The 15,595-nt window shown below is 46.6% G+C and overlaps 2 protein-coding genes across 6 annotated transcripts in view; one reads left to right on the top strand and one right to left on the bottom strand.

Moving 5' to 3' along the window:
- The window catches only part of LOC110974831 (uncharacterized), a 66,393-nt gene that overhangs the window by 15,003 nt on the left and 35,795 nt on the right, over positions 1 to 15,595 (bottom strand). The window lies entirely within an intron of this gene.
- LOC110974773 (protein APCDD1-like) overlaps positions 1 to 15,595 on the top strand; it is a 42,484-nt gene that overhangs the window by 7,264 nt on the left and 19,625 nt on the right. The window lies entirely within an intron of this gene.

Raw genomic sequence — 15,595 nt, 5'->3', positions numbered from 1 at the left:
TCACAAACCTTTTAACAATGGAAGTCTACTTTGCATGGCGGCAGTATAGAAATGCATGATGATGAAACGGCTTAGGGGTTGAACAACACGAGTATGGTCGTTTAATATTCGGCAATGCGTTCTGTGCTGAGGGGGACACTTCACAGATCGAAGTAATTACGAACGTCTCTTGCATACAGTAAGCGCTCGTATTTCTGCAGGTACCGTAACGTTCCTGCCCCTCAGTGGCCCAGCAAGAGTTCTTCCAGGGTATTATAAGGCCATTTGGTGACTTCCATTCAGGACTCATTTTATTCCTTTTTTTAATATCGCGAGTCTTTTATTCCCCGAGAAAGAGAAATGTCTACTGGGACCACACTGCGATGCCAGTGTGATAGAAGCCCTGGTGATTTTATCTTCCCCTTTCCGTATATATTGCCAAGTTTGCCCAACCTCCGTGCAAGTTGCACGTCACACGCTGCGCTGGCGTTTAATAAGCGAAATTAGGCGCTACGTATGCCTCGCATCTTAGCTAATGCATCCACCCCGAGGTTCCCCGGGGAAAGAGGTTGATGCCCTTACGGTGGCCGAGCAGTAATTCGCTTAGAAGAACACTCGTCGATACGAGCGCTGTAGGTAAGAGTGTCATATAGGACACTGTAGCTAGCTACTGCATATTTTTTTCAGCTTCATTTTCATCGACCTTGATTTATCACAGTGCATTGTTCGATGGTTTGATTTTTAACAAAATCGTCGAACGTCTTCCAGAAAAGAGAAAGACTCAAACTTACAACGTGATATTAAAGTGTTTTTGCAACAGGCAATACATTTTAGACGACTATGGACCATGCACTGGCTCTTAGACGCTGTTTTCTCGGAAAGCACGATCATACTAAAACGTTGGTGGTCGCCGACCATTTACGACCATCGTATTGGCTCTTACTACGTTTTATTCAAATTGGATTTTTTTAATGACCCCTGTTACCATCAGCGGCGCGGCCCCTTTGACGCTAACAAACCGCGCATTCAATTTTGTAAACCAAATTAGGTGGATTTCCTCGGCTTGTGTAACTGCTGGTCATTATCGATAATGGTGGATAGCCTCGTGTAGGAAAGCAACCAGTCAAGCGCGCCACTTGTACGCCCATTTCAGAATGGCGACCAATTGGCTAATTGTGGCCTTTGAAGCGGTTGCCACATTACAATGGAGTTATGCATGATCATCATCTCACATACATGTAATGTACAAATAAATTTATTTTAGATTCTGTCATTATTGGGTGATGTGACCACAAGTCTCCGAACTGAAACCTGAAAAGGAAAAGGTCGCCTACAGGTCGGAACTCTCTCCGATCAGAGTACCCTTGCGCCAAGTTTTCACCCCAAGCGTGGCTGCCGCATAATGCAAACAGAAAAAGACATTATTGCCGGAAAAATGCCATGAAGTGACGGGCTCAGCACACGGACTGACATCCCATTCGTATACCCACTCCGCTTGAAGGCCAAGACTGGATCGATAGCCAGCATGCCCGGCCCCCCCAAATTTTCCCCGCCAACTTTATTTACACGGCCACGACACTCGCCCGCTCGAGTGACCTCAAGTAGCCCCGTGCGATTTCCCACTGCTAAAACTCGGCAGGTAATAGGCCCACTCGCAAGCTGTGCTAGCTTCGGAGTTACTGAAAAATAAAAAAACCTGTCTCCGTCGCTTTGCCCTGCTTCCACTGAAGTGGCGAAGTTTGCACTTTGAAGTGGCTCCGCGCAGGATAATCTTTCCCTCTGCTGGAGGAGTGGAGGTTAAGGTGCGCGCTCTGCCGACGTTTCGAGCGGTTTCTTGCGGCAACGTTTCGAGCGGTTTCTTGCGGCAGTCGCTCAGCATTTTGTCGCCGCACTTACCGTCACGTTAAACACACTGCGATATTCTGTGTAAACATATATTTTTAACTTAACTTAATTAAATTTTGACTAACGCATGACGCAGAATAATACCACTTGGCGTATCTCATTGGGTTGAAATGAAAATTTGTCAAATATCATTTTTACTGATTAAAATGCCATTGCACGAGGAACACCGTCTTCTGATTAATTGCTACCATTATTCAAACTAAAATATCTTTCTCATTTAAAACAAACGAGCTGACAGCAGGTGTAGGCCTAACTAAGAAGGGGCGCATGGAGATGGATGAAATATCTGGTGATAATCTGTCTAGGTGAGTGTTTCACCTATCACTCCAGGAGAACGGGGTATAGTTCAGATCCTAATGTCCTCCCTCTCCCAGAAGATGAGGGTCCCTTCGGGTTCCCCCCCCCGCAAAATGTACCCCAGTTATACCACCAGCTGACAGAAAAACACAAGGCGGTCGAATTGGAACGAATAAAAAAAAAATCTCGAATCCAATCTGTGGAAATGCACTGGAGTTTTTGTTGTGGAATCATGATGGACGCAAAGCAGGGAACTTGTGCCAAATTCTCTGCCCATAAAAAAATACTAAGCGGACAGCGATGTTGAACTTGATAAAAATGACAGGGGATGACATCCAGCAGACTCACACCTGCCGATGGCGGGTATCTACCGCGGGGCCCTAATCCCTCTCCGCAGAACAAACTCCGCCGGATTTGTTAATACCGTTTAATGGACACAGAAGGCCCGGCCACTTCTCTCGCTGGGGCCTTCTCCATCATAATCGGATCCGCCGACGCATCATCCAAGCCCCCCCCCCCGGTAACGTGAGTTGCCCCGGGCCATCCAGTTGGCGAGCGCCAGGTACAGTATTTTACAGACAACCGTAAGCGAGCTCGAGCCAGCAGGCTCTAAACTAAAGCGCAACCTCCCTCCTCATCAACAGGGGCTTGTAGCATGACAATCTCCCCCCGGGAGGCAAGGCGAGACGGTGCGGTACCTTTTAGCGGATCACGCCGATTTAGAGCATTACTTTTCGCCACTCGCACGTTTCGTCTCGGTATTTGCTCCTCCCAGTCAGATGCGTGCGCGGTATATAGCCGAGACCAGACGAAGGAATGTTTCGTTGAGCCATGACTAAGCTTGGTCTGGCTAGCATGCCTGATATGTCATGGAACAAACATGACTTTGCAGACAAGCAAATCGGGGACATGAGAAGTCAAGCAGGAAGATGGCATTATATACTGAAAAGTTTGTCAGGGATAGGATACAGAGCTGACACGAAGACTTCACATCGTTCGGTATTGAAAGAGAAAGAATATTGCGAATCGTGATTCGAAAGAGACTGGGAGAGAAAGCAGGCATGGACAATCACTCCAGACGTACAAAAACACCGAGTTACGGGAACTCTGTTCAGAAGCCACACACGGCTGTTTCGACTTCCGCGACCCAGCATCCCCCGGAATTGGTCCCGACATCTGAAAATGTTATTTGTTCGCGGGCTGCTCCCCGTTGTGGGCTTTTACATCACCCAGTCCTTTTACCACGGTCGGTTGCGCGGTTCGTGCCGCGTGTTGCCACTTTGCCCCTGCTCCTGCATTCCTCAACCCCGCGGGTCCTCCATCGTTTTTCTTTACCCCGGGGTCACGGGGAAACACTGACAACGGCACGACCTTAGGTGAACCCGAACTCCACCGATCATTTGGGGGTCTATTAACGCGATACGCTTTGGCCTTTGCGAGTGGATTTAGCATTAAACGGCTTCAACTTTGAAGGTGCTGAAAAAAGTACCAGCGGGATAACAAACAAGCTTTGATAACCAGCCATGGGGATTGTACCTTTAGAAGTCTCCTTGCGGTCGAGTTCGTGGATTTTATGTGTCACTCTGTAGGCTTATTGCAAAGCTATAATAATCAGTGATTTAAATGTAGGGATGTGTACTTTTTAGTGTGCGTATATCCCACGAATGTATGGGTTATGAATTATTAATGTGGGCCTAATTTATTATTCATGATCCATCCAGTCATGTACTTACCTCCACCTTCAAGTTGTAATTTTCCGTTCACAAACAGACCTAAATACTCCTTGTTTAAGTGCCAAGCCTCATGGGATATGATTGGTACAATTGTCATTTATATTAATCCCTGTTTCTTATAATAACCTACCACAGTAGTACAAATAATATTTTGTTGGTAATTACGAATCATGGGGGGTTGCAATGAAGGATGGAACAGCGAGCGCATGGGGTCGCTCCTGCATGCCCACCGAGGTCCGCTTTCTCTTGCTTGTAGGCATGAACCACTGGCTAGACTGTCGGCTGTCCGAAGTTTTATTCCATTTTGACACTTATTCCGGGTCTCCTTCTACAGGGGTTTTTCTGCATAGGCTCTCTGATAATAAAATCATCCACCGGAGTAGACCATTCAAGTTTTGGTCAGCATCCTTTCACTTTTATGGAGTGATGGACTCCAAGCCACACAGACCCCGTCACATAAATATATTTTACTTGTTAGTCGTCTAATACGTTTCCAAACACATAGGATTCGATATCAGACCTTCTCACCAGACCTTCTGATTTGAATATTGTAATAGGCGCTTCATGAAGTTTATATGCATGTTTTGGATATCAAAAGCGTGGGTATACATATAGAGGCTTTCCCGGTAATATCTGCCTAAAGGCGCCAACGGTTCAGGCAACTTTGGTGAAGTCTGACTTTCACATCAAATCTTTTGTGAGAGATATCCGCAAAGAAATGAATTCAGCCGAAAGATGAGGATTATGCTTCTGTATGTGTGGAATCCAACGATGTCGAGTCAGCAGTAACGGGCTCTCCCCACAAGCAACAACCCCAAGAGAATCAGCCGTGACTACGACGGAGTTTGGCAGACAAAGGCGTCTCCCGCCGCCCCAATATGGCGAAGAAAGTGCAGCGAATTGGGGTTAATGGCGTTGCAATGTTTGCCAAACATCGGATTACAGGCACGACCGGGCGAAGAGGGTGTCTGTCTGCGGGACATTCAATAGCTCCAGAGGCGAGGGAGGGAGAAGCAAAGGCAGAGTTCTCACTCGTACCTGCCCATACAATGCCGTGGATCGAAGGTTATTGATGAAGTAGACACCAAGCGCAATGCGAGTCGCAACTCTTATACCAATTAAGGTTGGTGAGCCCGCGAACAGTAAGAGATGGCCCCAGTTCGCGGGGCGACAGAATGTGGAAATGAGGGCAGCCTCTCAAAGCAAAACGGACAAAATAAAAGGTTTTTCTTTCCAATTTTTTTTTGCTGAAGAAGGAAAACAAAGTTTAGTTTCCACTACAAAACAAAACCCCAACAACTTTGTTAGAATACGACAGTCGTGCGTTTATAAACTTTTCCAACACACTTCCTCGTGGGAAATGGTAAAATTAAATCTTCTTCGTCAACGAGAAGCCAGAACGTAAACAAAATTGGGAGCCTGCCAAGTGCAAGAAAACAGATCGCAGATAGTGTTCACATCCACTCCCCCCGGACGGAGGCAGATTTACGCGCGTGACGAAGCGAATTGATTACGGGCATGGAGTTGGGAGCATATAGAAAGAGCGGCAGAGAAAAAACTATCCACCGAGAGGATGCGAGTGCAGACGGTAAATATACCTTCTTCCAGCTGTGTGTGCAGGCAAAGATAGCGATTGTGCAGCTACACAGTCTTTCGTTTGCATGACCTAATAAAACGGCAGCTCATTCCGCAAGCTGATCAGCGAGCCTGTCCTCTGTAGATTAGAGGAAAATGTGGGTCACGGTGTGAGCAGCTACAGAGAGCTTTGGGGAACTGTACAAAAAAAACGAGAATCATTTTTTTGGGGGGGGTGGGGGAGTGGGGCGGCCAGTTTGCGAGGATGAAGGAAGGAGGCAGATGTGGGTCGTGTCACTCTGTAGGATGGAGCTTGAGAATGATGCGACGTTGTCATCCATTACACTCTGCCGACCTGTCAGTCAGCTCCTCTTCCATTAATCCCCACTAACGCAAACTGGCCTACTTCAGCCGAGGAGAGGGCATTATTTGTGCCCTCTCGAGTCAAAAGGCCACAGGACGGGAATAAATCCTGACGGAAAGTCAAGGACCAACTCTGGAATTAGCCGGGGAGACGTCCCTGCTCGTCTTGCGCGCGCAGGACTCCTCTTCCAGGAGCGACTTTGGCGCCAAATTAGAGAGAAGCGGGCGAGGCAACACGCGTGCAAACCAAACTCCTTTTCTGTACACTAAACAGATCCATCGTCACATAAAGTATTAAGCAAAAATGTTCCACACCAGGCTTCTACCTATCAAACATACCCTAAGCTCAGTAAATTGTACCAAAATTAATCATCAGTGCCAACTGCGCTGTAGCACCCCCCCATCATAACGACCAACGCTTGAATGGAGTCAGTTTAACTTAGTTGAAGTTCCTGTAGCGGCTACAAACGTCGCAGCTAAGTATTTTGTGATATCTGGTTGAACTTTGTGGTCGAATGGGGGAAACTGAATGGGGTAGAAGCTTTCCTTAAAGATATTGATAATCGGGACACTTTTATCTCGGACTAAGAAATGCACGGAAGATCAGAGCGTCCGGCACAGTTTTGCCGTAATACTTTCCCACCTGCCCCGAATACAGTTATGCGAATGCTGGAAGTTTTCTCAGAAATCATGCCTCACGTTGGGGATTTCACAGACATCCAAGATCCCAGGCATGTCGTGCATACGATCCTGTCGCATCAGCGATGATTTCTGATGAGCTGCGGCCCTGTATGCGGTCGACATGTTCTGCACGTGTCCGACAGGACAAGGCGATCAATATTTCATTACTGTTACACTGCACCTCACGCCTGACCGGACCAAAACCGTCCGCGAATAGAGACGAGATAATACACACGGGCTGCTATATCGGATCTTAAAGACAGCAGTTTGAAATGCGGGAGCCATTTTCCATATTTTGAGAATAAAAGTTGGGGCAGGCCAAGAGTACAGTACTATGGTCGGATTCGAGGATGTCATGCTTGGTTGTTGTTGGCGGATAAGTGTTAAAACGTGGCATTTATTCTAAATGACAGCGGCGCCATGCTATTATTGTCAAATCTGACTTTGGGCAGCGTGTACCTTAGTGACTTATTAACCCATAAAGGGGTGGACGCACGTGGACAGAAAAGGGACACGTGGGACGTGGCCTTTTTAAAATGGAAAATGGTTTTTTGTTTGTATCATGGAGGATTTTCAGACGGAGGCCTTTGCCCTCAATTTGTCAACGATGTCCACACATAGGCTGTCGATACTTAACTCAGACACTTGACTTGAAATCCAAGCAACAATGCCAAGTCATCAGCTTCCCAATCCTCCGCTCAATCGATGGACAAAGTACTCTTGAGTCTCACCCAGATACCACGCTGAATGCCCAGGACAATCAGACCCCATAATTAGCCCGATCACTTAGGTACCTGACGGAGTTTTAAAGCGATCGATTGCACCGTACAAGCTGGACTGGGTTACCCAGTAGACACAATCAGACTGTCTCGCGTTCTGCTGGGGTTACTACCGGCCGGACGGGGGGTCTGGGTCCGTACCACTGCCTGGTTGTGGGCTGGTAGTGTGCTTTTTCTTTTCCCCTGGAGTAGAGCCTAGGTGGGCTTAAGAGGGGACACAGGGGAATACAAGCCGAAACATTAGATGAGCTCCAACCCTCCTCCTATTGTTCGTGGAGGATATTCCTTCATTTGGAGAGGATTGTGAGTCATGCATTTCGGGACAGAGGCAATTTCTACCAATCGACCGAGGTATTAAAAAGGACTGTCAGTGGGGGAAACGTAAATATGCTTTGTATTGAATTAATGTAGAATGTGTGCTTTTTGGCACCGATGAGACAACATTAATAGCTGAAAGAAATGCGATAATCAAACGTCATACCAAAAAAAAAAAATGATAAAAACAGTAAGGTGCCATTTTGTGATGATTAATAACTGTGCCCGCAGCTCTTCACTGTTGGCGAACGAAAATTTAAGTATACCACCTTTAAATTCTTTCTTCTTTTAAAAGCGTATCGTCATGCGGCAATCGTCGACCAGAGTTTGGACGAAGCCTGCAACAGATGCCTAAAACTATTCTAATTCTACCCTTCGCCCAATCCTAATGCCTACCCTTCCGCTGGATGATCGCTTATGAACATTAAGTTTGTACACATTCTGGAGAGACAGCCTCGTTCCCTAGTCCGAACTGTTACCCCTGCTCGTGCCTCGTCACAGCTACCAATCTAATCACGCTAAGCGAACGGCCCTGTTCGCTCGGGGCTATTTGTTCTCGTGGTAAACGGCCTGAAGTGCTCCACCGTTGCGCGAAGCCCCTAAAGGGAGAGCAAACCATTTTTTAAATACACTCCTTCCATTAGGAACCCCAGGTCGAGATTTCACGCCGTTTAGCCTTCTCCAACTCATGGTGTGCTGACTTGCAATATTACTCGTCCAATGTTGAACCTTTCGAGTTGGAGTGTTTTAAATGGAGCAGATCCCGCCACACGAACCAACTGAAATTAAATTGTACCGTGCCCCGGGCATTTTTTTCATAGGGCCACTGCTCTTATACCCTGTTAAGTCCTAAGCAGCGTGCGCATCATTGCGACTTAATTAATCGGGAGTGCTGGTTGACAGGGTAGTCTATGGTCAGACACCAGCTATGCTGGCAATTTAGGAAGTGATGCTCTCAATCTCCAGAATGGCCGCCCCTTTGAGCCACTTGATTCGTCACTGATGACGAATTCCGATGAACTGTGTGGTTAACATTTGTACACAAAGTGAACATTATAACACAATGTGATCACTAAACAAACGAAAAAGCACAAGACTTCTGACATAGTCCCGACGGTTTGGTAATGCATTCTTGATGAACTTAACCAAACATGAAACTTCTTGTGACTGCAATTAAACTAAGTTTTGTATTGTGGGTGGTTCGAAAATGCGATGGTATACAAAATGGCGTCGGAGCCAAACTATATACGATACAAAACAGTGAAGTTTCTATTCTCTGAGTGCAGTCACAGTGATTACAAAGTTTTCAATGGAAAGTGATACCGTATTCAGTATCTCATGGCAATTGAAAATAATCCAACACGAAGACCCCCCCTCCCCAAAAAGGACAGAAATAACGAGCGCATAATCATATGCACCATAAACAAATATCTCCAAATAAATTGGTAACTGGTTATTATTCATTTATTGGGAAATGCGGTAAATAGCCGCAAGAGTAAATATTTCAATAAGGTATTGAATTACGGCGTTCCCTTTGTAATTATGGCAAAGGTGTGCCATCGTATTGCAACTTGCATATACGGCGCTGAATAAGATTTTTTCCCAGACTTGTCCCCCTTTAAACATAATCTTTCGTCGAGATCTACAAAAACTGCCCCAGGGGCAGACAGAGGCAGAGAACCCTTCCCCTAGGAGTAAACAGCAAATATATACTGAGGACTCGATACATATATGCGTAATATTTGTTTTGTTGGAGTTATAACCTTTCTGCGCTGCTCGGGCTGTTTTCCGCGTGCACAGCAAAGTGCTCATCGCGCGGTGATACCTGCACTTCGTCGGGGTCATGTCCGGGCACAGGACGGGTGTGTGTGAGTGTACGGTCGATACTGTCTTGTTCTGTCGTTCGTGGGCGTGCCAGGGCAAAAGCACACGTCCTCGTCTTGTTTTTGTTTGACAAAAGGGCGAAAATAGCCAGTGCAAATTTTATTTGTTTCCGGTAAGAATAGTTTCCTTTGCAGTGCGGCCATCTTTGACCTGTCGGGTTCCTGGAAGGCAATAAGGCAATCAGGACCAAGTGTAGTACAGTACTAGTGCTACCTTACTATCTTTGACGTGGGCCTCGATCAACACAATGATGGAATCATGCATAACAATTTACGGCTGCGATGTTACTTTGACAGAGGTGTACATCCAACAAAAGGTACCAGAGAGTCCAAAACATCAAACTTACATCAGAAACACAACCCAAGGATCAAAATTTAGGATCTTGGCGGTCAACGAAACATAACACAGCAAATATTGCAATAATAACAGTATGATGCACACCCCACCCAATGCATATTTCGCTCGATAAAATCTCACACTTAACGACAAGAGAGGGGGAGGGTTCGTGTGTCACTTTCAAACCAGTCGATGGTGAGAAACACCTTGGCAGATGGACCGCGTTCGCCTCGCTGGAGTCTGGCAGTCTTGCTGAGATATATAACCCCCTCCCCCCAATAAAAAAGGGCGCGTGAAATCCCCATGGAGACATACCCCCACTGATTTTCGGTGTGAAAAGCTCGAGGTTCCCGCTACACCGAGGTGGCGAAATCGTCCAGATGTTGAGTCCGGCGTAGACCACCGTTGGGGATAACATCCACTCTGGCTTGGCTTAATTAAAACGTACAACTGGCAAACAACCTGCCCGGAGAGAACGAAGCTTCAACTAACACCATTCGTCGAAAGTGCGTCTTTTTAAAGGCGCCCTCATAAAGGAGTCCTCACAAAGGAGTTCTCACAAAAGAGTCCTCACAAAGGAGTTCTCATAAAGGCGCCCTCATAAAGGAGTCCTCACAAAGGCGCCCTCATAAAGGAGTCCTCACAACGGAGTTCTCATAAAGGAGTCCTCATAAAGGGGTCCTCATAAAGGAGTCCTCGTAAATACGTTCTAAGAGCACCTTTGCTATAATGTACATTGCAAATCCTTTGCTTAAGGTCCTGTTACCTGCACTGTTTGCGAAACGACCCAACAGGCAAGTTACTCAAAGCAAAGTGAGTCAAATGTCATTTGTTTGCCTAGAACTAGTTATGCAGATGGGTTGATTACCATTTCCCTAAACATTGCCACTGCTTCTTATCATTTGATACATCAGCATTAATTACGTTCATACACAGGCGCTGATTGACGAACACCACGGATCAGATTTTTTTAATAATAACCTCAACACGCTGCGATAGATCCTACGACAAAGCCAGCAACGAGCACATAAATCAGTTACACAGGAATCTACCCCTGAGTCGTACCAAAGGCAAAGGCAACCTTTAACTTCAACTGCCAGCAGTGGAATTTTGGACAGACTCCAAGAAGTTTCACTCGAAAAAGCGCTGGCTTCTAATGTCTTTTTTTCAACTGTTGAGACGCGCAGCTGTTAACATTTCGCGGCGATGAGCTTGATCCGAAGCAACATCGTTATGGATACTGTGCGTCTAGTTTTCCTTCTTCCAGCCGATCCGTGAAGACCCGGGCCTAATTCGCCGCGACGTTGCCCTCCCAAAGGGGGGTGAGCCGGCAAGCCGCCGCACCCGTCACCGTGTCTCGGTAGGACTTCAGTCGGGACGTCCCTTGGCGGCAGGCCGGAGTCATACCGAGATCTGACGGCGAGCCGACGGTATCACCGCATTATGGAGTTTTACAATGCCGAGGGATTTGCGATGAACCCAGCTGTTTGTTTTGCCCATTCCCGGCCCGGCAGGGTAGCCCGGTAGAGGGGTCCATGTTACCAATTTGTTACAGTATCGAACTTCGGACTTGATCGTGGGGCCGGTGGAGAGAATCCACGCGGAGCGGTAATTGATTTAATAATTCGCAGCGAGGCATACAGGTCGGGTGATGGTATCGAAGTATATAGCAAGCGATAACTCAGGGCCATGCGAACAAACTTTCTCACCATGAACGTGAACTTCACAAGAACTTACAACAGTTACGAAACCTCTACCACGACCCCACAACAAAATAAAGACAGTTCCACAGGCCAACAGTGTTCAAAAGCACTGCTCATTCTTTTGTTTTAAATAAAAAAGTTTTACTGAGCCCCTGATCTGTAGCTTTACCATATCCCCGAAGAGACGAATTCGTCAGGCAGAAATCTTCCACGAAATGGACTTCCTCACCAAGTTGGAATCCATCCTCATCTGAGTTAGCCCTGACAATCAACGACACTACAATTGGAAACACGACCCCCTGTACTCTTTGACTGATTCATACTTGTGACTATCATTTTATCCTGAGGTGAAATTCCACCAGTAACAAACTTCAAGGGGCTCTATTCTCAGAAGAAAATCTACTCCAGCGCAAGATATTAACCCCAATTAAGCACAGACTTCTCATCCTTAGATTGTCCAAGTGTGTTGTGACAGGGGAATCCAAACCGAAGAACATCTCTTAGCGCACATTATTCAATGGACCCCCTAGACCACGCACAGCAAGTGAAACATCTTTGCGAACCAAAGTACAATCTGGGGCCGTCCGTGGGGTTAATAGACGAGGGGGGGGAAACTGTGACCGGAATGATGAGTCACAGAGAGACCGCCAGGCCGTGCGGCGCGCCGTCCCCCTACCTGGTCTCATCGGTGCTAAATGCCTCCTGGCAGACGGGACCAGACCCGGTACACCTCGGCAACGGGCGTGGCGTGGTTAGAATCTTGGTACGACAGTAATGAATTAAAACTGCCAGCGAAATAAGATTACACTTGGTCGGGATTATTTCTGGTCCAGATGGTATTTTTATTAGAATGCAAAGAACACGCGAGAAGGAAAACCAGGTTGGGGAGTCTGCATGGTTGGTGTAGTGGCTTGAGTCCTCGCCATCCACCTCTGCAATCCAGGTTCGAATTCCACCTAGGTCAGCATGCGGAATGGGTTTTCAGTTCCTGACTGATTCCATGGGTTTTCCCTGGAATATCATATCCACGGTCTTTCTCCCGCCTCTAAAACTGGACATTTCTTCCTTGTCACTTCATCCTGTAGTTGGCGCTACATGCGCTGTTGGATGAACAGATAAAATGACATATAATTCCTCCCTTACCAAATCATTTCAACTTATTTCTGATTGTGTTTATGTCGAATCATGGGCTCCATGGTCAAAACTCCTACAATTGGACCGCGCCCAGGCTGACACCATAAAACTACCCACGTTCCCACCGTAGCGCGTTCCCCGTCCACGGCCGGCGTTACAAAAAGGCCGGAGGATCGATTGTAACGTCACACAAAGATGGCCAGTTTCAACACCTGAAGCCAAACACAAGTCGGCGCCTTTAAGCCCCAGCCGAAAACACATATGGTGGGAGATATTTTTCAATAATTGTAAAACTCTCAGGCTCTGCCGACAGAGAAGGACACGCTGACGTACAGATTTATTTGCCGTGGCGAGTCGGTGCAGAGGCGACGACGGATATACAGCGCAGTATTTGGAGATGTTGACACGTCACTTTGTGTGATGGCAATGAACCGCGGACGCGCCTCACAGACTGAAAGCAGGGCACTGCGAACATGGGAAAAAAATCACTGCCGCATATCGTCGCGAAATAAAGCAACTGTTGTCACTGTATTCCAGCATTTTAACCTCAACCGTACGATACAATGAAAGTGTTCATGGTAGAAAGAAGGAACGTTTTAAATCAAAGTTCTTCCAATCACGACATTTTCTCAGAGCACACTCAGGGAATGTTCTGGAAGGTTTTTTTTTTAATTATTTCAAACGATTATCTTAGACCTCGTAAGAAACTCTAAAAAAAATCTGTAGCAAGCGGACCGTTCCATCAAGTGTGGCAGTGGGGAGGCCCCTACAGTTGACCCGATGGGATCTCGCAAAAGGCTACTATCACCTCTGCATTGAAAACGCACACTCGACACCAGCTGAGATCGCACGAATCAGAACCAGACCCGGCCATGCCCATCAGGCCACGCAGTGTGAAGTGGCAGGGGAACAAGACCTCTGCTTCCAATCTCATTCCCGACCCTGACCTTGGGGTTAACCCAATCTCGCATGTAGCGGTGTTACAAAAAAAACCCCGAGATGCTCCCATACAAAGCGACACACCATGAGATGCCAGCGCGGTTGGGCGTCGAGTTCTTCATTCTCATTGCCTTACCGAACAATACATATCTCTCCCTGACTCCCTGTATACACAGTCTCACGCCAAACAAAAAAAATTTATCCACTGCCATTTTTTTAACACCCAGCCAGAGTTAATAACTGAAGCGGTTCTGGAGAGTCTCCACCTGGGTCGAATGGCTGATGACATCTGGCGAATGTGGTGTCCTTTGAGCGCCGCAGCGTGATACCAGACCGGTATTGGATCATGCTGGGGGGCTGGGCGGTGGTACTCTCGTAATGCGCTGCTCAGCTTGGGAGAAAGCTTCGCAGTGACCCGACCAAACCTGGGCTCGCAATCATCGAACTTCTCGAGCATAATTCTATTTAACAGACTGGAAAAGACTTGGAGAGCGACCATGCCAATGTTGTTGAGGGTGATAAGAACAAGACATTGGAGCACAGAGCTTGCTCTGTGAATGGAGATTGCAACCCAAGCTGGCATCAATGAAGATGATTGGTTTTCGAGTAAAGACTAGTCAGAAGATAATTCAGTAGACTTAAATATTGACCCCCCGTGCACTCTGGTTCCATTGCGCTTTTTAAACAAGATGCCCAACTTGCTGCCTAACTAGTCTTTAAATCCATTTTTACTTTGAAATTTTAGTTCCAAAGTGCCAATTCTCCAAGTCCAATGCATTGCAAACTCTCGTGAAAAAAGTTTCTGTTTGTCCCTTGTAAATCTACACAGCTGTTTTTAATATTCCACAGCAGACGCGACCGAGCGTTTCCAAATACGGCTCCCGTTTAACGTCAGAAATTCCCCGGGCTAATCCCAACTAAAATGTGGCGTGTATCAACGCGACGGCAATCCTCTCCCTGCCGTCCGATCTGGCATATCCCCTCCATCGCCAGCTCGAGCCGCTGATTGAAGGGGTAAGGTTCCAACATCTCCAACAAAAAAATGTTCCGCATCTCGCGCTCCTTCCTTGGATTTGGAGCAAAGTAGACGGCTCGGATAGGCAAACCGAGAGAGAAGAAGGGCTCACTCTTCGTGCCGATCATTCCCCGATATTTCTGTCCCCGTTTTCCGTATAACTCTCTCCTTTCCATCGCTTCACACCTTGCACCTAGCACGCGTCCGGGATCAAGTTCAGGTTGGGTGTAATAAAGTGATAATTCCCCCAGCATGTTTTTATCCTTGACATCGGAATGCGGGAGGGGATTTTTTTAAATAAAATTCCAATGTGAAGTTTCTGCACTTTTTAAAAATAGCCAATAAAGAATCAACACCTACCTGTATTAATAACTGTATTTAGCTTCATTTAAATTGAATGAAAATATCCCTCTCTCGCGATTATTTTTGGGACAGTCCTGCAAAATGTATTAAAAAAATACGGTTGTTTTTCTTTTGTCTTTTGTCTAAATAGTTTGAGCATGAAAGGTAATAGGTGAGATTTCACTCATTATGCCCAAGTGAGGCTTATGTTTGGAAAATTGGAACACAAATTTTGAGACAGTTTTTTTTCTCTTTAACAGATATACCAGGTACAACTCCATTTGAGGACAAATATTAACATCTTTCCTCGATCAAGTGGCTTGTGCACCAGGCTGATCTGACAGGAATTTCGCTTTGCTTGCTCACCTTGATATGTACATGTACAATGTACACTGTACCGAATTTGCGACCACAGATTTTTTTGGCGCACGGTATAACCCCCACCCACCTTAATTTTCGACGCCGGCAACCAGATAGAACCTGACGGCACTCTGATTCAATTTGTAATCCGAGTCTGCTTACAAGTCCGAGGTCGCGAACTGGATATTTTGATAAGATTTCCTGGGGGTCCCCTGGCGCATTTTTGCCACAGACTATATAGACAGCGACTGGCCG

This window comes from Acanthaster planci, linkage group LG06, assembly GCF_054643075.1.
Source record: "Acanthaster planci isolate LZ-2023a linkage group LG06, COTS_SCS, whole genome shotgun sequence".
Classification (NCBI taxonomy): domain Eukaryota; kingdom Metazoa; phylum Echinodermata; class Asteroidea; order Valvatida; family Acanthasteridae; genus Acanthaster; species Acanthaster planci.
Note: the sequence above shows the minus strand (reverse complement) of the source record. Positions and strands in the feature narration are given on the sequence as shown.